We start from the raw sequence: 25774 nt of genomic DNA on the forward strand, positions 1-25774 counted from the left end.
TTAAATATAAGAAAATATTTCACAAACTCAAAATTTATAAATCTACACTTCATTCTCAGGCTTCCTAAACCTGCACTCCAAACACAGGCTTCTTAAACCCAAACTTCCAAAATCTACATTCCAAACGAATTTTCTTAAACCAGGCTACCTAAACCTCCCAACCTAATCCCCAAGCTTAACATTCTCAGGCTTAGCATTCCAATCTGTGCGCCAAACGTCCCCTAAGAATTTTGTTCAATGGTAGATGAGATTAAAATAACCATTATCACGACTTCCGAGTTATTGAAAATTATGTCATTACAAATACATCTTTTATTGATTTAATTCAATCTAAAATTTTTCTAACTTCTGGATATAGTATTTCTTGTTTAACCATGTACCGTGTTGGCTACAACAATTCTAAGGTTATTAGGATCATAGATGTCACACCCCCTCCCAGATTACCCTTTAAACCTGCAAGGAGATGTGACCGCAGCAGTTACCAGCCCTTTTACTGGTACTTACTACCTACTAACCTGCTTAACCTGACTTAGAACCTTGAAATGCATATATACTCAACCATCAACTTAAGACAATAACAATCATTAACAGAGTTCTACATTACTCTTCAGTAATACAACTTATACACATGACATAATACATGCGTACTATTTTATACAATCCCACACTTAGACTTTCTAACATCTTGGTCTTGAGTGGCAGAGCAACAGCAGAAGCGTCTTTTGGGGAGTGACCACTACCTGTGGAGAAGACATTTAGACAGGGTGAGCTAAAAGCCCAATGAGTGACTAAACTTTGAAATGTAAAAGACATACATATCAATCATGCTTAACAAAGAGATCATGAATTGAAAAACCATAGTTGAAAACTGAGAAATTAGTCAAGTAAGTACTTACATAAAACTTCCCTACTAGTAACTAAATATAACATAGGCATCATAGACATCAACTCTAGGAGGCCCTTAGGCCTCAGCTTCCACATTAAATATCTTTACAAGAGAGCGTCTTCTTTAGTCCGCTCTTGAGCATAACGTTACTTAACTAAAACTTGGTTGGGGGAGGGACCCTCTGACCCAATGTTCACTATAACCTTAGTCAAAGTGTGTCACCTCTGACCATTACATATGTCTTTAACTGTAATTCATCGAACAACTTCCATAAAACTTGAAGTATAAAACGTAATAACATTTTATGAATACTTCATGATTCTTAGTTGAGCATGAGCATTCATCGCTCAAGCTCTGAACGTTTGTATCAGGCCAAGAGACCCATACTTCGACCTCGGGTTTATGAAATATAGCCTAGGATACCTATGTTTCGGCCTCTCAAATATGACCTAGGAGACCCATACTTCGGCCTTTCAAATATGGCCTAGGAGACCCATACTTTGTCCTTTCACTCAAAGCTTTCTATGTGCACATGGAGTTACTAAATGTCATCAACACCTTAGGTACTTCCTAGACACCTTCCATGCTTTCAGTATCCGGCTTACTAAAAACATATCACACTTTAATATGATACATATTATGAATCTTTCAGAACATAGCTTTAAGCTTAACATTTGTAGAACTTAGCTACAATCTTTAGAACACATGCTTCAATATATAATACTTAATCTGAAATAAGACAAACATATCACCTTGGCATGCGATAAAATAAGTACATACTTGAGGAAAATGCTAACCAATCTCAAAAAACTTAATTGCTAGGAAACATATAAACTTATCAACAATTATCATTGAAATCACATAGTTTATCATTCTTCATAGTTCTTGCTAATGCAGAACCAAATCAATGCATAGCATTCTTCATTAACAAGTTTTATTGGAACTTGAATTCATCTCTTGGGATGTGGTCCCTCTATCCATCACCTTCACAATCCCAGTGATCCTACATGTACGTAGCTAGGATTCTATCATGGACCGTCTCTAAGCTCGGTTACCACTTCGAGGTATTAAGCTAACATACTTTACTAGGAGTCCTTCACATAAACTTCACACTTAAGTTTGTCTTATAGACCTAGCTTTCCCTAGTAGCATATGCTAACCATTCAGGTTTTGTCTAGGTCAACATACTTTACAAGCACTAGACATTAATCACTTAAGAACATCATGACGGGACCATACCTATCCATACTTTATAAGTTATTAATCTGTCAAGCAATCATAAATATAAGTAAAGTAAATAGCTAGGAAAACGTTTGAGGTTGGCTATCAATAAGTAACTTTCATAAAAGCATGACTTGTTAAATCATTCATAAACATTTGTAAACATTGGAGTCACTCACAGTCTTTGGGAAATCCTTTTAAGATTGATGAGCTTCTTCTACTAATGTCAACCCTGTGAACATATCAAAATACTTTAGTTACTAGCCATGGTTTCCCTTTTTAGACTCGTTTTCAGAATTAAGGTCACATTTATTCGCTCAGCTTTCAAATCTTCGTAACTTACCTTAGGGCGTCAGGTACTTAGTCGAATTTAAAAGGGCTTAAACTTCAGCTCACCGTCTCCTTTCTGACGCCCACACCCAATACTTAGTAGGATTTTGGGGTTCCAAACCCACGTTTAGCAAGTAGTTGCCTGTTTGCCCAATAAATTCCAGATTCAGCTTCTGGTGTCAATAACTCGAAATCCATAGCTCATTTTAAGAAACTTACTTCTTTAAACATGCTTGTAATTGTGTTAACAATGTTACCTCAAAAGTTCAACGTAAAAATCTTTGTGGTTTGATCTAGAGCTTTAAATATTCCCCACTGGCCCTAGATCGCAAAGTTGCCTACTTGTTCAACACCTTTTAAGTTTAGCTTCCAAAATATGTAACCCAAACCCCAGACCTTATCTTGTAAAAGTTCCTTCTACAAACTTACTCATAAAGGTGATAACCATATTACCTTAAATTTTTAGCTTGAAATTCCATGTGGTTCGGCCTGGATCTTGATTTCTTCGTTGACGGCTCGGATTCACCCAAAAACGGAACCCATCCAATGGCTCGGCTTCAGAAACTAGACTCACAGAGCTTTCCAACGGTACTAAGTTCGTCTGATTTGCTAGAAGGAATCGTCCAAAACGAGCTCTTGAAGTTCTCTTCCTTTTTATACTACCGTCCAGCCCTTATGATGAAATCTCCTTAAGCTACATCACCCGCTAGTGGAGATTAAGGGCCCAGATTAAGTCATATGTTCAGATAACTAAAAGAAAAGTTTAAAGCTAAACGTTTCGAGCAAACTCAATCCTCGATGAAAAAACTCAATGGAAAAGGGTCATTACTCGGTGGAAATTTTAATGGTTCTCTGTTGAATACTTGATGAGAAGAACTCGATGCTCGACCCTTCCTCGATTGCTTATACTCAATGCTCGACCTTCCTTGATCGTTTAGACTCGAAGCTCGACCCTTCCTCGATCGCTTATACTCGACACTCGACCCTTCCTCGATTGCTCATACTCGATGCTCGGCGGAATTTACTTGATACTTGCCTTATGCTTACTCGATGCTTGGCCACCACTCATCACGACTAACACTTAACCAGAATTTCTTTTTGCAAGGCTAGTTTAATAAGTATCCGAGAGTCAAGTTTCTCATATTTAAATGTTTCCCTCTTCAATTCCTTATACTTAAACATACTTAAGTGAGGTAATTAAAACTCGGGTTTTACTGTAGAGGACAAAAGATGTATTTAATTTCATTGCAAATGCATCTTATCAACTCCTTTAATTACACTATAGTTAATCCAACAACTCCATTGATTGTATTGTAATTAATTCATCAAATTCACAATTGGGCTCTATTGATTTCCATTAAGATATTCAATGTGAATTAACTTCCTCTATCCATGCGAATATGTTGGCATAAATCTCGATTTTCAATTTAAAAATATTCTCCAAATTTTTATTTAAAAAATCTTCAATCTTCAAATATTGATTTGAATTTTCAAATCTCATATTATATTACTTTTCATAGATATGACTTTTTATATTTATCTTCTTTATTTATATATATATCCCTCAGCGTCTTTAATTTCACCGTAACTAATTTTTCGAGTTCATAGTTTGGACTCCTTATTTTCATTCAAATCTTCAACATGAATGTACTTTCTCTTTCCAATATAATGCCCCACATTTTCAAATGTGATTGATTTTCATAAATTAAAGTCTAAATTTTGAGATTTCACCTTGGACAAGTATTTTGAAATAAGTTGGTTACATGTAATTGTTGAGAAAAAATAATTATCTTAAATTTTAGGACTTTATTTCCCTTTATTTTGAAGTTTGGAGCTTGGAGAAGATAATTGGTTTATTTGATTTGGTTTGAGAAAATTATTGATAGATTTAAATTCAAGGAGAAGAAAAATTTGACTAGGTCAATGTCAAATTTAGGTTAAGAGTGGATATGTATACATCTTTATGTGAGTTAAAAAGATATAAGTTATTTTAGCCTAACAGTGTAACAACCCGACTCCTTAGGACTTATACCAAGCCCTACATGCATGTATAAATCTCAAAACGATACTTTTCATGAATTGGCTAAACATGAATAAAGAATATAAAATAAAGGACTTTTATTAAAAACCAAATACTTGAAAATCGTCGATCAGGGTACGGTTAATTAAAAAAATAAAAATAAAACATCACCTGAAAATCTCACCTAAAACAACCAACAGTGAAAAAATTGGAAGTTCACTAAATTCAACAATAGACTAAGTTTTAAAACATGAAAACATAGAAAGACATGGATAGAAGCATTTGAATAGTCCCAATAGCATTCTCCGATGGGACTTAAATAGTAACTTAATTTCTGTAAAGTGTATTATTGAACAAAATTATACTTTATCTTTTAATGTAAATAAAGTGTTTATTTACAAAAATGGTATTAATATTTGTTCTGCTAAACTGGAGGATAATTTGTATGTGTTAAGACAGTTAGCAACTAAGCTCTCCTAAATGTTGAACTATTTAAAACTATGGTAACTCAGAATAAAAGAGAGAAAATTTCTCCTAAAGAAAATGTCCATCTTTGGTATCTAAGACTAGGACAAATAAATCTCAATAGGATTGAGAGGCTGGTTAAGAATGGATTTTTAAGTGGGTTAGAAGAAAATTCTTTACTTGTATGTGAGTCATGCCTTGAAGGCAAAATGACTAAAAGATCTTTTATTGGAAAAGGTCACAACGCCAAAGAACCCTTAAAGCTTGTACATTTGTATCTCTATGGTCCGATGAATGTTAAAGCAAGATGGGGGTTTGAATATTTCATCACTTTTACTAATGATTATTCTAGATATGAATATGTTTATTTAATGAAACATAAGTCTGAAGCCCTTGAAAAGTTCAAGGAGTACAAGGCTAAAGTTGAAAATAAAATAAATAAAATAATTAAAACATTTCGATCTGATCGAGGTGGAGAGTATATGGTTCTGGAATTTCAAGACTATTTGATAGAACATGAAATTATATCCTAACTCTCAGCACCTGGTACACCTCAGTAGAATGGTGTACCAGAAAAGAGAAATCGTACCATATTGGACATGGTTCAGTCTATGATGAATTATGCTTTCTTACCTGACTCGTTTTGGAGATATGCAGTACAGACTGCAGCTTACATTTTGAACTGTGTTCCATCCAAAAATGTTACTGGAACACATTTAGAGTTAAGAAATGGTCGTAAAGGTAGTTTATACCAATTCAGGATCTGGAGTTGCCTAGCACATGTGCTTGAGGCAAATCCTAAGATATTGTAACTTCATTCAAAATTGTGCCTATTTGTAGGTTACCTCAAAAGAATAAGGGGTAGTTACTTGTACGATTCTAAAGATAATAAAGTGTTTGTATCATTAAATGCTACTTTTTTAGAAGATGACCACATAAGGGAGCATAATGTCACTGAAGGAACTCTAAATCTAGAGAACCAGTAAGTGGAAGCGGATCATTCCAAACTCCATTTAGAAAGAATACATACATTTACACTCATACTAAACAGATTATGCATTAAGATAAATTACAACATGCTTCTTAAGTAAAAACAAGGGGATCGAGTATAATACCTTTGAAGAACTCTTTCTTCATGTATTTCGCTCGATCAAACTCGAACGCATCCAAACAGCACGAACGCAATGATCAACTGGAAGATCCTCGATCACCAGCGAGTGAAACTCAATCCTCGATCCTCGAACAGAACAAGACACCACCACAAGATTACTTTGGTATTCTCGGTGTGATAATTCAGGAGTTGTGGGCTCTGTATGTTTTTTGATAAAGGAATGGAGGAAGTAAACGATCGAGTAGACGATCGAATATGCGATCAAACAATCGTATAGAAGAAGAAGCCTATCATATAGGCTCGATACTCGATTGTGTACTAACAAGTTCTATCGTATAGTAACTCGACGCTTGATCGTTTAGTCTCTGTTAAACAATCGTATAGTTAACCTTTTTACTCGATAATGAATTCTTTGTGAGACGATTCAAATGACTAATTTGAAAAAAAAATCTTTTTATAGAGAAAAGAAAACCGTGAAACCGTGAATAACCTTCCACTCCAATCGGTTATAGAGAAAAAGTATTATTAATTATCATATAATTAATAAATTATAAATAAATACAATAACTAACTTATCATATTTTATTTTTAACCTATAGTTTTAATATTGCATCATATGCAACATATAAACCATAGTTCTTTTTCTATTTTTATGACATTTAATATAAAACATATTATATTAATCTTCCAATCTAATAATGTATCAAATACATCATATCAATTATATCATATGTAATTGAATTAATTGAATTATATCATATATAATAAAATTTCCTCTTGTTAATTTGAATACTTGAAACTAACCCAAAATCTGATTCTCAATTTGAATCCATTGAGCTACCAAAAGGACCTTATGAACCTGTAACTTGAAGCTCCAACGGTACGTGAATAACTGACTAAACTCTTTAATCACGATATCCACCATCCGTTAATTGTCGGGCACTCCACTAAATACCGACAGTTGCACTCTTCGCACTATAGATATATTTCTGTGTCCATTGGATATAACCAATCAACAGTGCGATGATTCATCACAAATTGCTCATAAGTACAACTAGGCTAATTTACTGTAGTCACATCTAACTCCTTTAAGTACCACTAATTCCTCTAATGAACAATAAGTCATAGTCCCCACTATGACTGAGTCCTCTTTTCCCAAGAAAGGGTGTGGCCACTATGTTCAAAATCCAGAATCAGTCCTTAAGAGAGCAATTTATCTACTTACCCCAACTTCGGGGGAAGGAGTGAATTCCGTCTTGTATAACTGAATTCCCAGCTCCCCAATCAGACGAATCCCAAAATGGTAGGCTTGTTGAGTTAGCAATCTAGCCACTTTCACCCATACAAATCAAAGGACCGCCCTCATAGGCAAGAGTTTTCAACTCACTCAGGATTTAGGTCATGTCACCTATGGTCATTCTAGTGAAATGTAAGTCTCTATCATCAACAACATTATAAAAAGAGGTAATCATTTCGTGGTCCGGTCATATACAAACTCTTTGTATAGGATACCCTGCTCGCATGTCTCCCTATGACTGATTAGGATCAGATCATTTGTAGAACTTTACAACACTTGTAACATCTACAAAGTAAGCCGTATCCATAGTGTCACCAGGATAAGGTATCCTTTCTTTATTCATATACTACATACCATTTAGGTTATTAATTTAAACAAGATCCACCCGTATGTCTTTACATATTTGTTTAAATTTACATAAAATAATCTCAGATCTTAGTTTATTAGTTTAAGTAAATGCTTATAAAATAACACTTATTTTATTAATAATAATATGTTTACATAGTTTACAAACTACGAGACTACCGGGAGATTTAGAACATCATTCCCAACAGCCACGTGGTTATTGTTTTATAACAACCAAACGTGTGACACTTGGGCTGTCTTGCTATCAAAGACGCACCAAGTAAGCCTTTATGAAGAGCTTTTACCTATTGAAGGCACTTAGGTACACAAAGAGAGGTTTTAAGAGTGTTGGGAAAGTGAGTGAGTTTGAGATAATGGTTGAGAGCTTTATTGATGATTCCAACCGATGATGTACAAATGAGGGGTGATGGGCTATTTATAGCCTTTCCCCACCGACCTAAAGGGTTTAAACTTCCCTTGAGGGTCGGTTATGGCTCATCTAGAGCCTTCTCAATATGTCTTGGAAGGTTCTTGGGCCATACTAGGCCTTTCTACAAGCATCCAAGTATATACAAGAAGTTCCTAGACTCTCCTAGGCTATTCTAGACCATTACAGAGAAATCTAGAACATTCATAAGTGGGTTGGAGTTAGGATGTTCCAGCATGTCCATGAGCCATCTAGAGTCATCCGACACGTTCTGGCACTTTCTAGACCTTTCTAGAGGCTTCCAAAACTATGTGGGGTTGTCTAGCCCATTCTAGCACTGTGTAGGCCTGTCTGGGTGCTTCCATATGTGTCTAAGCCTTTCTCGAGTGCATTGGAATTTTCTAGTGCCTTTTGAGAACATTCGGGGCTGACTAGACCATGGGTGAGCAGTCTAGCCGTGTCTCGAGCGTCCTAGAAGATTTTGGAGCCGTTTAGAGATGTCACATGTCTTCCAGCATCATCTTGAAAGGTTTCAACTATGAGCACGCATAGAGGGACTCGTGTGCACCTAAGGCCTACGTGCGTGGCAATGCACACATGCCTTGTCGTCTACCTCTATGGGGCACGCACAGGGGCGTGCCGGCTTGATTGTTCGTGCACTTCTAGACTCGCGCAACTGAGGTAGGGGGCACACTTAGCCGCATGCCCATTGGCTTGCTTGGTCTGGCACGGAGCCGTGCATCATCTGGGTGTACGCGCATGATGGCGCATATGGGTTCTCAATGGGGCGCTCGCATGGGTCTTAGTCATGCGCCTGAGGCTCGGGCGCTGCCCTATAGCCTTAGTAGCTTAACTGATCACTTGGGCGTGCATGTGTGTGATGCTTGGTGGCTTTGGGGCGTCTCTTCCTTGACTCCTCCTTGACCTCGCTAAAGAAGTCTTGGCTCATTTCAACAAATTTTAAAGGGTCATTTGTATGGGGCATGACAATAAGCCCCATAGTAAGATAGTGTTAAATGAACTTTCTATTGAAACTACTGAATCATCAACAAGAGTTGTTGAAGAGCCCAATACCTTAACAAGAGTTATTGAAGTTGGTTCATCTAGTAGGTCACATACACCTCAAATGTTGAGGGAGCCTCAATGTAGTGGGAGAGTTGCGAACCTGCCTATTCATTATATGGGTTTAATGGAAAACCTAGCTATCATAGCTGCTGATGATGTTGAAGATCCGTCATCTTACAAGAAGGCGATAGAGATGAATGAATCAAAGCTATAGATCTCAAAATGGAGTCTACGTATTTCAATTCAGTTTGGGATCTTGTAGATTAACCTAATGGGGTTAAACTTATAGTTTACAAATGGATCTACAAGAGAAAATGAGATGTCGATGAGAAGGTGCAAACCTTCAAGACTAGACCTGTGGCAAAGGGTTATACCTAAGTTAAGGGAGTCGACTATGAGGAGACTTTCTCACCTATTGCCATGTTGAAGTCTATCCGAATATTTCTGTCCATTGCCTCAAATTTTGACTATGAGATTTAACAAATGGATGTTAAGACTGATTTTTTTATTGATAATCTTGAGGAAACCATATATATGGAGTAGCCTAAGGGATTCATAACCCAAGGTCAAGAGCAAAAGGTTTGCAGGCTTAATCAGTCCATTTATGGATTGAAATAAGCTTCTCGATCTTGGAATATAATATTTGATACTGCGATAAAAAATCTTATGGTTTTGTCAGAATATTGATGAGCCTTGTATTTACAAAAGAATCATCAACAGCTCAGTAGTTTTTTTTGTGTTGTATGTGGACGATATCCTACTCATTGGGAATGATGTAAGTCTACTGACTTAAATTAAAAATTAGCTAGCAACCCAATTCCAAATGAAAGATTTGGGAGAGGCCCAGTTTTTTTCTAGGTATTCAGATCTTTAGGGATCGAAAGAACAAAATGTTGGCCCTATCTCAGGCATCATACATTGACAAGATACTTGTCAAGTTTTTGATGCATAACTCCAAGAGGGGTTTACTCCTTTTCAGGCATGGAATTTGTTGGGTTTTATATCCTAAAACTCGAGATTTGTAAACAATAAGACTTATTCTAAAAATTCAATAAGTTGTTATTGAATATATGTATTACTTATTTCATTTTAGAAATAAATCCAATAAACTAAAAGATCCATGACTATTACATGAGTACTTGAACTTTAATAAAAGTGGATCAGGTTCGAGTAAATAGTCAAAATGATCTATAATATATGAATGAGGTTGGGTGCCATATTCTGGTAACACTATTGGATGTGGCTCACTCTATAGTTGTTACAAAGAGTTGTAAAGTGCTATAGATGAAGTGATCCTAATTCGTACATGTTATGACATGAGGAGTGGGGACGTCCTATGCAATGGGTTTGAACAAGATCGGACCACGAAATCAATCATCTTACTTTATAATGTTGTTTACTGTTTAAGACTGACTATTTCAAAGCGATAACCTAGGTGACTTGACCTTAATCCTGAGCTAACTATGAACTCCTGTTTATTCGGGATTATCCTTAGATTTGCATAGGCGAAGGTTGGCTCAACAGCGTCGGCTCAATAAACCTCCATTTCAGGGATAAGATCGGGTAGATAGCTGGGGACATAAGGTGCAAGATGGAATTCGTTCCTACCTGCTTTCAGGGATAGTAGAGAGGTTGTTCCCTTAAGTGCCGACTCCGGTTCTTGAACAAGGGGCCCCATTCTCTCATTAGCCCGAGAGGGATTCAGTTTGTTGATCGGATCACAAACCAATTGTTCATTAGAGGATCAATGGGACTTAAAAAACAAGAGGTAATCTCGGGGGTAAAACAGACATTTGACCCAACCGTTATTACGAACAACCTGTGAAGGGTTAACTTACTAATTATGGTTATATCGAGTGGACATAATATATCTACAATGAGGGAAGTGCAACTATGGGCTTTAGTGGAGTGACCCATTAGTTAACGAATGGGAGTTAATTCGATGTAAAGAGTTTAGCCAATTAATCTCGGATCGTTGGAGCCCATGATTTGCAGGTCTACAAGGTCTCTCTACTAGCTCGTAAATGGATTAGCTTTAGAGTAGCGTGATAAGTTAATTTGAAACATTCAAATTAGAATTAAGAAAATTAATAATTATATGAGATATAATTACGCATTTAATTTTAGAATTAAATGGAATTGGAGAATTAACTAATATTTAAATATGATTTAAATATTAAATTCATGAAGGTGGAATTTGTGTAAAATTAATTTAATATTTGATATTAAATTAATTTAATTAATTAATTAATTAATTTTATTAGAAAATTAATTTTTTAAAATTAATAAATTTTTAATTTTGAAAACTAAATTGTTTTTAGAAATCAATTTGAAATTAGGAAAATTGAAAAAACACAAATTTTGTGAAAAGTTAGAAAACTCCACTCACCTTCATGAAGTTGCTCACACTAAACCCACTAAAATTTTGCTTCAATTCTCCAAGCATGAGGTGCATCTCATGCAGACTTCTCCATTGCATGATAGTCCTACAATAAATAGAGAAGAATTAAGTGCAAATTGAGCATGCATCAATTGAATTTTTGCTGAAAAATTCGAGTTGAAGAAGGTATTCTTCAAGTGGGTGCAGCAGTGTGTTCTTTTCCAAATTCCCTTCATTCAAGCTTATTTTGAGTTACACAACTTAATCAAAAGCTCCAAGAGAGTAGTAGGAAAAATATTAAGGTGGTTCACAAGAAGAATTGGAGAAGATTTACAGTTGAATTCGAGATTCTAAAGGTTCTACAAAGGCATGACTTGAAACCCTCTTATTATTGTATGAGCATGCTTAATTTATAACTAAAATTGATGAATTAGAATGTTTATTGATCCTTGTTTCTTTCGTTGCATGTTGATATACTCCTACAGAATTATATTGTCTAAGGAACAGTGTCCTAAGACACCTCAAGAGGTTGAGAAAATGAGACGGATCCCATATGCATTGGCTGTTGGTAGCCTGATGTATGCTATGTAATGTACTAGACCTAACATCTACTATGCAGTGGGGTAGTCAACATATATTAGTCTAATCCAGGATTTGATCACTGGACCTCTGTTAAGAGCATCCTCAAGTATCTACGAAGAACGAAGGACTACATGCTCGTGTATGGTTCTAAGGATTTGATCCTTACAAGATACACAGACTTTAATTTTCAGACTGATAAGGATTCTAGGAAATTTACTTTAGGATCAGTGTTCACTCTTAATGGAAGGGTTGTAGTCTGGAGGAGCATCAAGTAGGGTTGTATTGCTAACTCCACTATGGAGGCTGAATATGTAGCAGCTTGTGAAGCTGTGTGGCTTAGGAAATTCTTGACTTATTTGGAAGTGATTCCAGACATGTCAAATCCCATCACCCTTTATTGTGATAATAGTGGTGTTGTGGCTAATTCCTGAGAGCCTAGGAGTCACAAACACAAGAAGCATAAAGAGCAAAAGTATCAACTCATTCAAAAGATTGTGTATCGAGGGGACGTGATCGTCATGCAGATAGCTTCGACACACAACGTTGTTGATCCATTTACGAAGACTCTCACGGCTAAGTGTTTGAGGGTTACCTACAGAGTATGGGTCTATGAGACATGCCACATCTATTCTAGGGCAAGTGGAAGATTTTGTACTGGGCGCGTATTATGCCTAAGTTTCTTGTTTTGTGTACTTTTGTATTAGTATGACTTTTATGATGTACGTCCCACTAGCTTTAGGATAAGTGGAAGATTGTTAGGGTTGATGCCCTAAATCTTATGGATCGTGTAGTTTGTTATTGTATTATACAAACAGTTTATTTATTTAATAAAATCTGAGGTATTTTATTTGACATTTAGTAGCATTAACCCACAAAACCAATAAATAAACATCCTATCTTCTGAAGCTTAAACATGTATGTAGAGATATACAAGTGGATTATGTTTAAGTGATAATCTAAACGGTCTGTAGCAGATGGATAAGATTGAGTACCTTATCTTGGTGACACTACGAATACAACCCGCCTTCTAGATGTTAAAATTGTCGTAAAGTTCTAGAAATGATCTGATCTTAATTATTCATGTAGAGACATGTGATCGGGAGTGTTCTATACAAAAGGTTTTGTATAAGACCGGTCCACGAAATGAATAGTCTCATTATATAACACATAGAGACTTACATTTCATCAGGATGATCATAAGTAACATGACCTGAATCCTTGGTAAGTTGTGAACTTCTGCCTATAAAGGTAGTCCTTTGATTTGTATGGATGAAAGTGGTCAGTTCGCCAACTCAATATGCCTACCATTTTGGGGATTCGTCTAATTGAGAAGCTGGGAACACAACTACACGATAGACTTCACTCATTCTCTAATGTTGGGGTAAGTAGATAAGTTGCTCCTTGAAAGAATGATTCCAAGGCTTGAACAATGTCGCGCCACATCCTCTCTTGGGCCGAGAGGGGTTTGGTCATAGTGGACTATGACTTATTATTCATTAGAGGGATCGGTGGTACTTAAGGAGTTAAATGTAACTATAGGGGCAAAATGGTAATTTTGGCTCAACTGTACTTACGAGCAATTTGTGAAGGGTCATCACACTATTGACTGGTTATATCCAATGGACACAAAAATATATTTGTAGTGCAAAGAGTGCAACTGTCGATCTTTAGTGGAGTGGCTGACAATTAATGAAAGTTGGGTAATTTAATTAAATGAGTTTAATTAATTATCCAAATACCATTGAAACTCCAAATATTTGTAGTGCAAAGGTCCCCTATGTAGCTCAACTATGATTATTGAGAATTAACTTTGAATTAATTTGAATTATTTAAATTAATTGAGGGGTTAATTATATATGATATAATTAATTTAAATTAATTAATTGTGATATAATTAATATAATGTATTTGATACATTATAATATAAAATTTTATATGAGAGGAAATAAATATTTGAATTTGATTCAAATATTAATTATATGAATTTGATTCATATAAAAACTATAGGTTAAAATTTTAATATGAATTTGATTTGTGTTAAATACTATAGGTTATATGAGAGATTCATAAACTATAAGTTATATTATATGCAATATAATAAACTATAGATTATATTTTATATGGGATATAACATATAATTTTAATTATATTAAAATTGTTTTAATATAATTATATAAATTAGAGGGATTACTTATTTGGTTTTTTAAGTTTTAAAAATTTGAAAAGGGAGCCACTATTTCCCTATTATCTCTCTATTGTAATAACCAACTGGTGGTTTTTGGACACGAGATTTACAAAGGCATCTGCTTCTTCTTCCAGAAGCTTACGATCTCAGAAAAATTTAGAAGAGTTATGCGTTTTTAATTTCTTTCTTTCTTACCTCCCTCTACCAAAATTAAAGTAAAGGCCACACCTCTTGCTAATTCTCATACCTATAGAGAATACAGAGGTTTCTTTGTTGGTGGTGTTCAACCAATTGTTTTTGGAGTGTTGTGTTTTTTGTGCGATTACCAAGGAGGGTTCGTAACCAATAGGAGAAGAATTCGTGAGGACTAGTTTCTTCAATAGGGCAGTGATGACATGCAAAAATTAACATCTTAGGCCTTTTACTTAGAATTATGAAGGTTGTTAGGCAGAATATGCGTCGATCATGATAAGAATTCACAAGAATATGAGCTTGCGTCGATCAGCATGTCGAATCTCAGCTAACCCATTATTTTGTGTTAATTATGCGTTCAATGTTCTATCTTTGTAGCTAATGCAGGAAACGAACGCAAACGCGGAAACCAGACCATCGCATAGACAACCGCATGCGGAGAAACACTCCATCGCAAGGTAAATGCATCAATCAACGCATGGATATTGCGGTAATCAGCCGTATGCGTCCATCGCATGGGAGTTGCGCTCGTCAAGCGATTGTGGTCATCATGTAGAGTTGCGATGTTAAGCGAATGTGGCCACTGAATGATTGCAGCTACGCGACAACACATTCTAATGGGATCAACACAAGGTAGGCGGAATGAACACATCAATGCATCTACCTCGAGAAAATCCAAAGCTAATGTTGACATTTCACCTACCACGCCGTTAGTGGCAAAGGTTTAGAAAAGGACTAACGCGTCGAACGTCAGACTCAGAGCAGTCCAATTAATGTTGTCGGTGACCCAAGCTCTATAAATAAAAGCCAATGAGCTGAAATTCAATTTATCCAAGGTTTTTTTGCCTGAGGTTCGCCTATGGTGGATCCTTGTGATTCAGACAAACTGTGTGAGAAGACACTGAGAGTTCTTCACCTCCTTCATCCATTCCAAGTGACGACCGGAGCCTTCGACTGAAGCTAGATCTCGAGAGAGTCAGCTCCTCACCCATCTGGCACCACCACAGCCTTGACGCACATCCGCTGGAAGCAAAATTTTGCTTCCAGATGATCATTTCTTTTTCTATATTGTAATGTATGATATTTTGGAATTAAGAAATTAATACAATATATTTTTCAATGTATTTCTCAATTCCTTCGACTCCATCTCCATCTTCTTTGCTTAGCATCTTTACTTTCATTGCAACACTTAGTAGGAGTGCTTGGGTATTGCATACTTAGTCATGTGGATTAGGAACATGAAACATGAGCAACCCACCGAGAGGTGTGCGTTGCGCGAGTATGTGAGTAATCTTATTTGCTTAGTGTGAAGCTGCTGCAACGTCTGTCTACGGGCTAATGCATTACTTGTCTATGAGTAAAGTCAGCAACAATCAACTACCCGGGAGGGTAAATGGTTGGATGCATTAAGCAAGATATGTGTTGTTCACTAAGGATAGTAACAACCTTAGGTCAGCGAAGTTTATACGATTGCCTTGTATTATGTATGCTTCATTCATTCATTAGGGATACTCGGGCGGGTAGTCTAAGGACAGGATCTAGGCTTGGGAAGGTCAGGTCAGAATCTAGGCTTGGGAGAGCTAGATTAGAACACATAATACCAGAGATAGGCGCTTAGGAATGAGCACTATTTGTTATTAACGGATCACATGCATCCTAGAGATAGGATACGATTGAATGTGGTCACCTTGCTTTCATGCATTTCGCATCATCGCATAGGACAAGAGTAGAGACTTAGGAATAAGCTCTATGGACACTTTGCGTTCAACACATGCATCCTAGAATTAGGAGCACCGCATTTCCATTGGAAAATGACTTGTCGTGTATGGTTGTAACATAATCGCATAGTCTGACGCTAACTAAGGTTCCCTTGCGATCACTCTTAAGGGTTGCAATGAAAACATCTCCGCATTTTATCTATTTTTCCACACATTTATTTCATGTCAATTTTGTCGCATCTCTACCTTTCATGCATATTCTCACTGCGTTATCTGTTAGATAGGAGTAGGAGTAGGATTAACTTAGCAACATCCCCTTTATTCTTTTATTCAACCGCCACATGCACAATCACCGCAAACATATAGTTACAAGTCCCTGTGTTCGACCTCGGATTACCCGAGAAACTTGCGTTTATGTTATACTTGGCTTGAATGCAAGAAAACTTGTGGCAGGATGCATGGTCATTGCATACATTGTTGGCGTATTTTCATTCCAACGCATGACTATCAACGCATGGCTATTAACGCATATTTTAGGAACATGCATTGCACACCGTGTCCAAGGGAAGTTGGTTGTCGAGTAAAATTGACTTCCAATCTCCCATCATCAGTCAGTAAACCAAACCTAAATCTCTTCTCTGTATATTTTAGCATATTGTAATTTGTATAGAATGCATATTAGGTTTAGAATTTTATTTCTTGTGCATAAATTTGAAAATTGGGAAATGATCTCGCTTCTGTCTATGGTTTTCACAAGCCATCAATCCCAAGCTGCATAGAAAAGAAAATCTAGTCAACTAGAAATTGCTTCTACTTTAGAAGCATCGACTGTGATGCTCTTCTCAATAGCTACATTTCAGATAGGTAACTTTGTCCAATTAAGTGTCATACTCAATAGAAACTTGACATGAGTTTTTTTCCTTACCGTCAAGGGCTATAAATCTTACTCTAGAAAATCCTCATGTTATCTTTTAATCTTAAACAATCGCACGCATTATTTAGACCCTGCTATAAATAAGTCTCAAGATCTCTTTTTATAATGAGGTTCCTGAAGCCCTCGGATCCTATAGAGCATTCGTCAATCTAAAACATGACACCACAACCTCGTAATAACGGTATCTAATCTCGAAAGATGGTTTTTTTCTAGATAAACCTTCTTGATTCATAAATCTGTCTAAAGAATATCCATCTCTTCATCCATACTAAAGGAAACATAATATCTGTTGTGCTCTAATTCTAGGATTCGGAATCTAGATTCGGCACTTAATGGCCCCGACATTCCCTTGCAACCTGGCCACGCTACCATAATCAACTCTTAATATAGTTGATACATAGCCACATAGATTTCAACTCTCTTCTTAACATATGAAACTAGCATATCCAGAGGCAAAATATTAAGGTATTTGGAAACTTCTATAAATAGTTCATGTATCTGTGACTTGCTATTGAACTCGGCTAGAACCACTCAAGCAACCTTGGAACGAAAGTGTTTTATTTTCAAGTTCATATTTTGTGCTAGTGGTCATCCTGGAAGATCTAATCTCCATAGTTTTTGGAAACTAACATTACCTAACCCCCTTACATGAAAGATTATTTTCCCTAGCTCTTTTATAACCTAAAAACATATCAAGCACTTGATTGTCCATGATTAATATTTCATTTTGAGAAAAAGGTTTTCATGCTAACACCGAGTTCCACAACCAAAAACCTGATAGGATAAAGAAGCAAGCAACGGAAAAAATTAGAAACAATAAGCATTCTAATTACATTTAATCTGAGTTTTAAAAGCATGCAAAAATATATTTTACAAAATAGGGTTTCAAACAACACATGCCTTTGAAGAATTCCTCCAATCCAAGCTGTTCTTCACGTAATTTCAGCTCCAAATCTACAGTGAACCACCAAGAGATCTTCTTTACTATTCTCAGCCTTGAAATTGAGTGGTGGAACTAAAAAATGGAGCGAATTTGTGAAGGAAATCAGGTGAGTTTCAGGTGAAGAAGAGCTTTTGTGCAGAAACTGACTTTCAGCAACTCCAATTCCCAAAACTGAGAAAATTGAAGTGGTTTTAATCTTCTTCTACATGCAGGCACTAAAAGATAATCCAATTGGCACTTCAATTGGATTAATTTAATGGGATAGTTGGAAGCATGGAGGTTAATCCACCTCCTACTTCAAATTTGTGGAAAACTCCACCATCCTTTTAATTTCCAATTTTCCATTTTATTTAATTCAAAATTAAATAAAATTAAATATTCAATTTCTAAAATTGATTTTGAATTTTGAAAATTAATTTGTTTTAATTAATTAAACAAATTTAATTAATTAAATAATAATTTAATATCAAATATTAAATTAATCACACACCTAATTTTAAACATGAATCCTATTCTAGTGATTAATATTTAAATCAATATTTAAATATTATAAACTCTCCAATTACGTTTAATTTCGATAAATTAAACGTTAATTAATTATATCGAATATAACTATACAAACCCTAATTTGAATTTGAGCTATTCAAATTCAAATCCTAAATTCAATTTGAACATTTCAAATTGAAATTCAATTTGAACACTTCAAATTGAAATTCAATTTGAATTCACTCAATTTACTAATTCAAGGTGGTCATGTTTTATGAGCTAGTAGAGGACCTTATGAATCTACAGATCATGAGCTCCAACGATTTGAGATTAATTGGCTAAAACTCTTTAGACCGAATTAATCAATATTCGTTAACTATTGAGTCACACCACTATAGCTCGATAGTTGTACTCTCCTCATTGTAGATATATTTGTGTCCACTTGATTTAACCATAACCAGTAAGTCGACCATTCACAGATTGTTCGTAATAACGCCTGGGTCAATATGATGTTGTACCCCCGAAATTAAGTCTTGCTCTTTAAGTTCCATTGATTCTCTAATGAACAATTGATTTGTAATCCAATCACTAAACCGGATCTCTCTTGAGCCAATGAGAGGGGTGAGGCCCCTTATTCAAAACCTGAATTCAGCACTTAAGAGAACAACCTTCTTCCTATCCCTAAATCGGGTAGGCATGAATTCCGTCTTGCACCCTATGTCCCCTACCCGGTCTTACCCTTCAAATGAAAGGCTTATTGAGCCAGCACTGTTGAACCAACCCTCGCCTATGCAAATCTAAGGATAATGTTGAATAAACAGGAGTTCATAGTTAGCTTAGGATTAAGATCAAGTTACCTGGGTCATCTAAGCGAAATAGTCAGTCTTAAACAATAAACAACGTTATAAAGTAAGATTGACTTATTTCTTGGTCCGATCTTACTCAAACTCATTGCATAGGACGCGCCTATTCCTCATGTCAATACATGAACGAATCATGATCACTTCGTTTGTAGCACCTTACAACAAATTGTAACAAGTATATAGTGGGTCGCATCCGATAGTATTACCAGAATAAGACACCCAACCTTATTCGTATACTATAGATCGTTTTGATTATTTACTCGAACTTGATCCATCTTTATGTCTCTACATAAAGTTCAAGTATTCATATAATAGTCATGGTTCTTAGTTTATTGGATTTAGTCTTTACAAGTGCTATTTACAAATTCAATAACAATTTTATTGCAAAAATGTTGAATAACATCTTTATTGATAATAGAATATGTTTAACTTTAAAAACTGCGAGTTTTAGGACATACAACCCAAACAAACTATCCTTCCAACCCACAAATACTAAGGTCCAAAATTCCAAGTAGTAACAAGATAACTCATACCAATTCCAATACCTTGTAACCACTCATATCATGTTTTAAAAACCAACTCATACTTCCTTTCTCTCGTAAATAGTAACATTCCTTAAATACTTTCCTTTCCTTCACATTAATCTTTGTTAAGATCAAAAACTCAAGGTGCTCCTCTCCCCTTTCCAAGTGTGACATAAACTCATTACACAAGGTGTAGCTCTACTTAGCTCCTCCATAAGTCTTACCTTCTCATTAAAATTTTTTTTTTATGTTGTAGAATTTTCCTTCACCAATTGTCATTACTTTTTAACTCCAAAATTTTTTCTCTTGGTCCTGCTAGCTTAACTAAATTCTTTTCATCGCGACTAGGATATGGGTAACTAAGTACCTTGAGGTACTTCTTAAGTTAGCTCCTTAGTTCAAAAACCACATTTTTCTAAGTCCTAAGTCCCGTTCAAACTAGCTTCCCTTCCACAGTACAACAATTAAACTAGGTACTTTTAAGAAGAGTTTCTTCTTATGAAGCTTACTTGGTTTCCCTCATGAATATTTTTTGCTCTTCGAGTACTACACTTGAACAACTAAAGTACCTCATTTAGTTCATCAACCTTAAACTCCACAATAGTAATCTTGTCATATTAAACCCTTTAGAGGGTTCTAAGAGGCACCAACATCAGTTACTAGAAATTCCTCAAGATGCCTTGTTTTCTTTAATAAAACTATAATCTCTTACTCTTCTCCTTCCTATATTAAAAAAAACTTTAGTCTTGTCCCTAAGTACATGCCCTAGGAAAGAATTTCTTGTACTACCACCAATCTCATTTTCCATTATAAAACATAACGCAAGTCCTTGATGAATTCTTGTTTAGACAAATTTATTCCTTGGCTTAAACATATACATACTTTTATTCCCAAACTTCCATAACTCTACGTAGTTTCATCAACCTTTCAGATCTTTGAACTAAAGTATATATATGTTCCTTTCTAACAGTTCTTCCATGAGATAAACTAACGCCAAGTGACCTCAAAAAAATTTTCTTTTTGTAGCGTCATACTTGAATAACTAACTTATATTTGTTGAGATTGGTGCCCTAATTCTCCCAGAGTCTCGTTGTTTTGTAAAGATACACATTGTTTAATGAATAAAATAAGTGTTGTTTAATTCTGGCATTTACTCATATCCAATAAACAAAGCTCTTTGGTTCTCTTATGTGAACTTAAGTATATATATGTGATATACAAGTGAATCATGCCTTAAGTGATAACATAAATAGGTCTGTAGTATAAGAATTAAGGTAGGATACTTGATCCTGTTGACACTATAGATAGGACCCACTTTGTAGAGGTTTGCAAGTGTTGTAAACTACTACAGATGGTTGATCCTGACCATTCATATGGTGACGTGCAAGCGGGGGTGTCCTATACAAAGAGTATGTATAAGACCTGGACCACGAGATGACTAGACTCTGTATATAACGCCGTTGGTACTAGAGACTTACATCTCACCTAAACGACCATAGGTGACACGACCTCAATCTTGAGTGTTTTGAGAACTCCTGCCTTTAAGGGCGGTCCTTTGATTAGTATGGGTGAGAGTGGCCAGATTGCCAACTCAACATGTCTACCTTTTTGGGGACTTGTCTGATCTGAGAGCTGGGAACTCAATCCACAAGATGGAATTCACTTCTTTCCCGAAGCAGGGATAAGTAAAGAGATTTCTCCCTTAAGAGCTGATTCCATGGCTTGAACATAGTGGCCACAACTTCTCTTTGGAAGAGAGGACTCAGTCATAGTAGGACTATGACTTATGTTCATTAGAGGGATCAGTAGTACTTAAGGAGACAAATGTAACTACAGGGGCATAATGATTATTGGTCCAATTGTACTCACGAGCGATCAATGAAGGGTTGTTGCACTGCTGATTGGTTAAGATGGACACGTAATATATATGTGGTAAGGAGAGTTTAGTTGTCGGTCTTTAGTAGAGTGTCTGGTAGTTAACGGATGGTGGATCCCATGACTAAAGAGGTTAGTCAGTTATTTACGTACCGTTCTTGGTGTTGATTTGAAAAGTACAAATTGACGAGAGGTATTTTGATTATATGTGATATAATCGATTTGATGTATGAGATACATCTAATGGAGGATTGATGTAAATAAGATTTACATTAAATATCATGGAATAGAAAAAGAACTATGGTTTATATGTTTCATGAGATGAAATATTAAAACTATAGGTTATAAATATAGTATGATAAGTTGGTTATCATTTATATTTATAATAATATTAATTATTGGATAATTAATTATTTTTTCTTTAAATAACCAAACTAGTGGGTAGTTATTGGATTCATGGTAACCGTGAGTTTAAAAGGAAAATGGTTTTCCTATTTTGAGAGATGAGTTTTACCAACGCTAAAAAGTTTGAGTTTTTTTCTCTCGACGCAAAAGAAACTCACGTAGTCGTCAAGTATATACGAATTTACTAAACAATGGCTAGGCGAGCTAAACGATCGTGTAGTGGCGAGCTAAACAATCGTGTAGTATTTACTAAACGATCGCATAGTTTTGCTAGATGATCGCTGGCTCAAAGTAAACGATCGTGTAGAGTCTGTAGGCGACAGACCGAGCTAAACGATGAGCTAAACCATCACATAGTTTTTGTTAGACGATCGCTTAGCTTGCCATCTCCCACTTTCCCAGTCGTGTACGCGATCGGTGTTTCCTCTTTCGTCTGCCTCATACCAAGTCTGAACAGAGCCCACCCTCTGGATTCTCACACCGAGAATACCAAGGTAGCCTTATTGGTGGTGTCAAACTCAACTCGACACCATCGAGGTTTTCTAGAGGCTGTTCGTGGTGCTGTGGAGGTCGTTCGTGTTGCGGAAGAGTTCGTGGCCGAGGCGTTCGTTGAGGATGAGCGCGAAGTCTTCGTGAAGTGTTCTTGCGATGTTGCGGTCGTGTAGATCGAGTGTACGAGGTTGCTGTTGTTCGAGCGATTTTTCGCATCAGAGCGTGGACACGCATCTGCATATCGTTTGTTTGAAGTCGACTGTAAATGTATTGTTCATTTATGATGCTGCTCATGGAAATCTCAGATCCGATTTCCTTCAATTAGTATCAGAGCCAGGTTCTTTGATATTCCAAATTACAGACATGAATTAAATGCATTTTTTAGTCGCGGTGGGTTTCTACATTTGTGGTTAACCGTGTAAACGATCGAGTAGTCGACGACTATGCGATGAAGCATGATCGTCTAAACGATCGAGGAACAAGCGTCAAGTATCTCATACCGTATGATCGAGTAGCCAGTAACTATGCGATGAAGCATGCTGGACTATACGATCGTTTAGTGTGCGCGCCATGCTTCAAGCATCATGTACTACTCTATGGGATCGTTTACCCCAAGCGTCTACACGATTGAGTAGCCAATGCAATATGATTGTGTAAACTCTTTACTCGATCGTTTAGTAAATACTACAAAATCGAGTAGAACTTTTCTACACGATCGTTTAGCCTAGGCTACACGATGCGATCAAGCTTTGGCCTTCTTCCTCGAAGTGAACAATATCTCCATGCGTTGAAGCTTCATCAAATTAAATATGCCCAAAAACGCAGGGGCCCTTACAAGTTTGTTGGGATTGGTGTCCTAATTCTCCCAGAGTCTCGTTGTTTTATAAGATACACATTGTTTAATGAATAAAATAAGTGTTATTTAATTCTTGCATTTACTCATATCCACTAAACAAAGCTCCTTAGTTATCTTATGTGAACTTAAGCATGTATATGTGATATACAAGTGGATCATGCCTTAAGTGATAACCTAAATAGGTCTGTAGTATAAAGATTAAGGTGGGATACCTGATCCTGGTGACACTACAGATACGACCCGCTTTGTAGAGGTTTGCAAGTGTTGTAAACTACTACAGATGGTTGATCCTGACCATTCATGTGGAGACGTGCGAGCGGGGGTGTCCTATACAAAGAGTTTGTATAAGACCGGACCACGAGATGACTAAACTTTGTATATAACGTTGTTGATACTAGAGACTTACATCTCACCTAAATGACCATAGGTGACACGGCCTTAATCCTGAGTGTTTTGGGAACTCCTGTGGTCCTTTGATTAGTATGGGTGAGAGTGGCCAGATGGCCAACTCAATATGCCTACCTTTTTTAGGACTTGTCTAATTTTGGATCAATCCACAAGATGGAATTGACTCCTTTTCCAAAGTAAGGAGAGATTGCTTCCATAAGGGCTGATTTCGGGGCTTGAACATAGTGGCCACAACTTCTCTTTGAAAGAGAGAACTCAATCATAATAGGAATATGACTTATGTTCAGTAGAGAGATCAATGGTACTAAGGAGTTAGATGTAACTATAAGGGCATAAAAGTTACTGGCCCAGTTGTACTTACGAGCGATTTGTGAAGAGAGTTCAGCTATCGGTCTTTAGTGGAGTGCATGGATCCCATGACTAAAGAATTTAGTCAGTTATTCACATACCATTGGAGCTTTGATTTGAAATGTTCAAATTGACAAGGGGTAATTTGATTATATATGATATAATCGGTATGATGTATGAGATACATCTAATAAAGGATTAATGTAAATGAGATTTACATTAAGTACCATGGAATAGAAAAAGAACTATGGTTTATATGTTTCATGAAATAAAATATTAAAACTATAAGTTATAAATATAGTATGATAAGTTGGTTATCATTTATATTTATAATAATATTAATTATTGAATAATTAAATCTTTTTCTCTAATAACCAATTGAGTGGGAAGGTTATTAGTAGTTCATGATAACCATGAGAAAAAAGGAAAATTGTTTTCCTAATTTTAGTAAGTTTTTTTTTTTTTGTCAAAATTGATTTTGAGATTTTCTCTCTCGGAAAAGAATCTCACGAAAGTTGTCAAGTAAATGGGATTTACTAAGTGACAGCTTAACTAAGGTAAACGATCGTGTAGTGTTTTGTAGGCGACAGACATGAAACTAAGCGATGAGCCAAACGATTGCTTAGCTTTTGCTAGACAATCGCTTAGCTTTTGTTAAACGATTGGGCATCGACCTATACAATAGATTTCAGCCATCTCCCACTTGCTCAATCATTTAACGATTGTTGATTCCTTCATCTTCTACCTCAAACCAAGTTCACACAGAGTCCACCCTCTGGATTCTCACACCAAGAATACCAAGGTAGCCTTCTTAGTGGTGTCATACTCAACTTGACGTCGTCGAGGTTCTGTGGAGGGTGTTCGTGATCGAGGCGATTGCTGACTTTGAGTGCGCAGTGTTTGTGTAGTGTAGCGGTCGTGTTGTTTGAGCGTTCGAGGTTGTTGTGTTCGAGTATTCGTGATCAAAAAGTGTAGAGACGAGTCTACAAATGTGTGTAGAGATTTCTTCTTGATCGTTTGTAGTTTCATGCTGTAATTTTTGTATTGATTGCATAACCATTTGTTTCTGTGTTTGGCTGTAATTGTAAAGTTTATATATGATTGTAATTTTGATCTTTCCGCTGCTCATGAAAATCCTCGTGATTGATTTCCTTCAATATTAACTTCTACATAGACACTGACCTCATTAGAACATAACTACTGCATTTAAGCTAAACAAATATTTTAATGCACAATTATCATAAAACTTTTAATTGATAGGACATACCTTGCGATGACGAGGAATCCATACATGGGCCATAAGGACAATCTGGACTTACATAGTAAGTTAATCTACAGTACCCAAAATGGACTCTGATACCAACTGTAACAACCCAGCTCACTAGGACTTATACCAGGTCGTTACTACATGTATGC

The 25774-nt window shown here is 36.1% G+C and overlaps 1 long non-coding RNA gene across 2 annotated transcripts; it reads right to left on the minus strand.

The window, feature by feature from the left end:
• Window positions 1–566: 566 nt before the first annotated feature.
• On the minus strand, window positions 567–25761 carry LOC150035083 (uncharacterized). 2 transcript variants are annotated; one of them, XR_016530879.1, is made up of 4 exons: window positions 25626–25761; window positions 11557–11653; window positions 6038–6398; window positions 567–740 (listed from the first exon to the last, which is right to left on the minus strand). It is a non-coding gene; the product is annotated as an uncharacterized LOC150035083 (long non-coding RNA). The 2 variants fall into 2 exon arrangements; XR_016530878.1 differs by lacking the exon at window positions 25626–25761 and adding an exon at window positions 18059–18198.
• Window positions 25762–25774: the final 13 nt, after the last annotated feature.

Source organism: Benincasa hispida, chromosome 7 (assembly GCF_027475165.1).
Source record: "Benincasa hispida cultivar pf3 chromosome 7, pf3_genome.v1.1, whole genome shotgun sequence".
Lineage (NCBI taxonomy): Eukaryota > Viridiplantae > Streptophyta > Magnoliopsida > Cucurbitales > Cucurbitaceae > Benincasa > Benincasa hispida.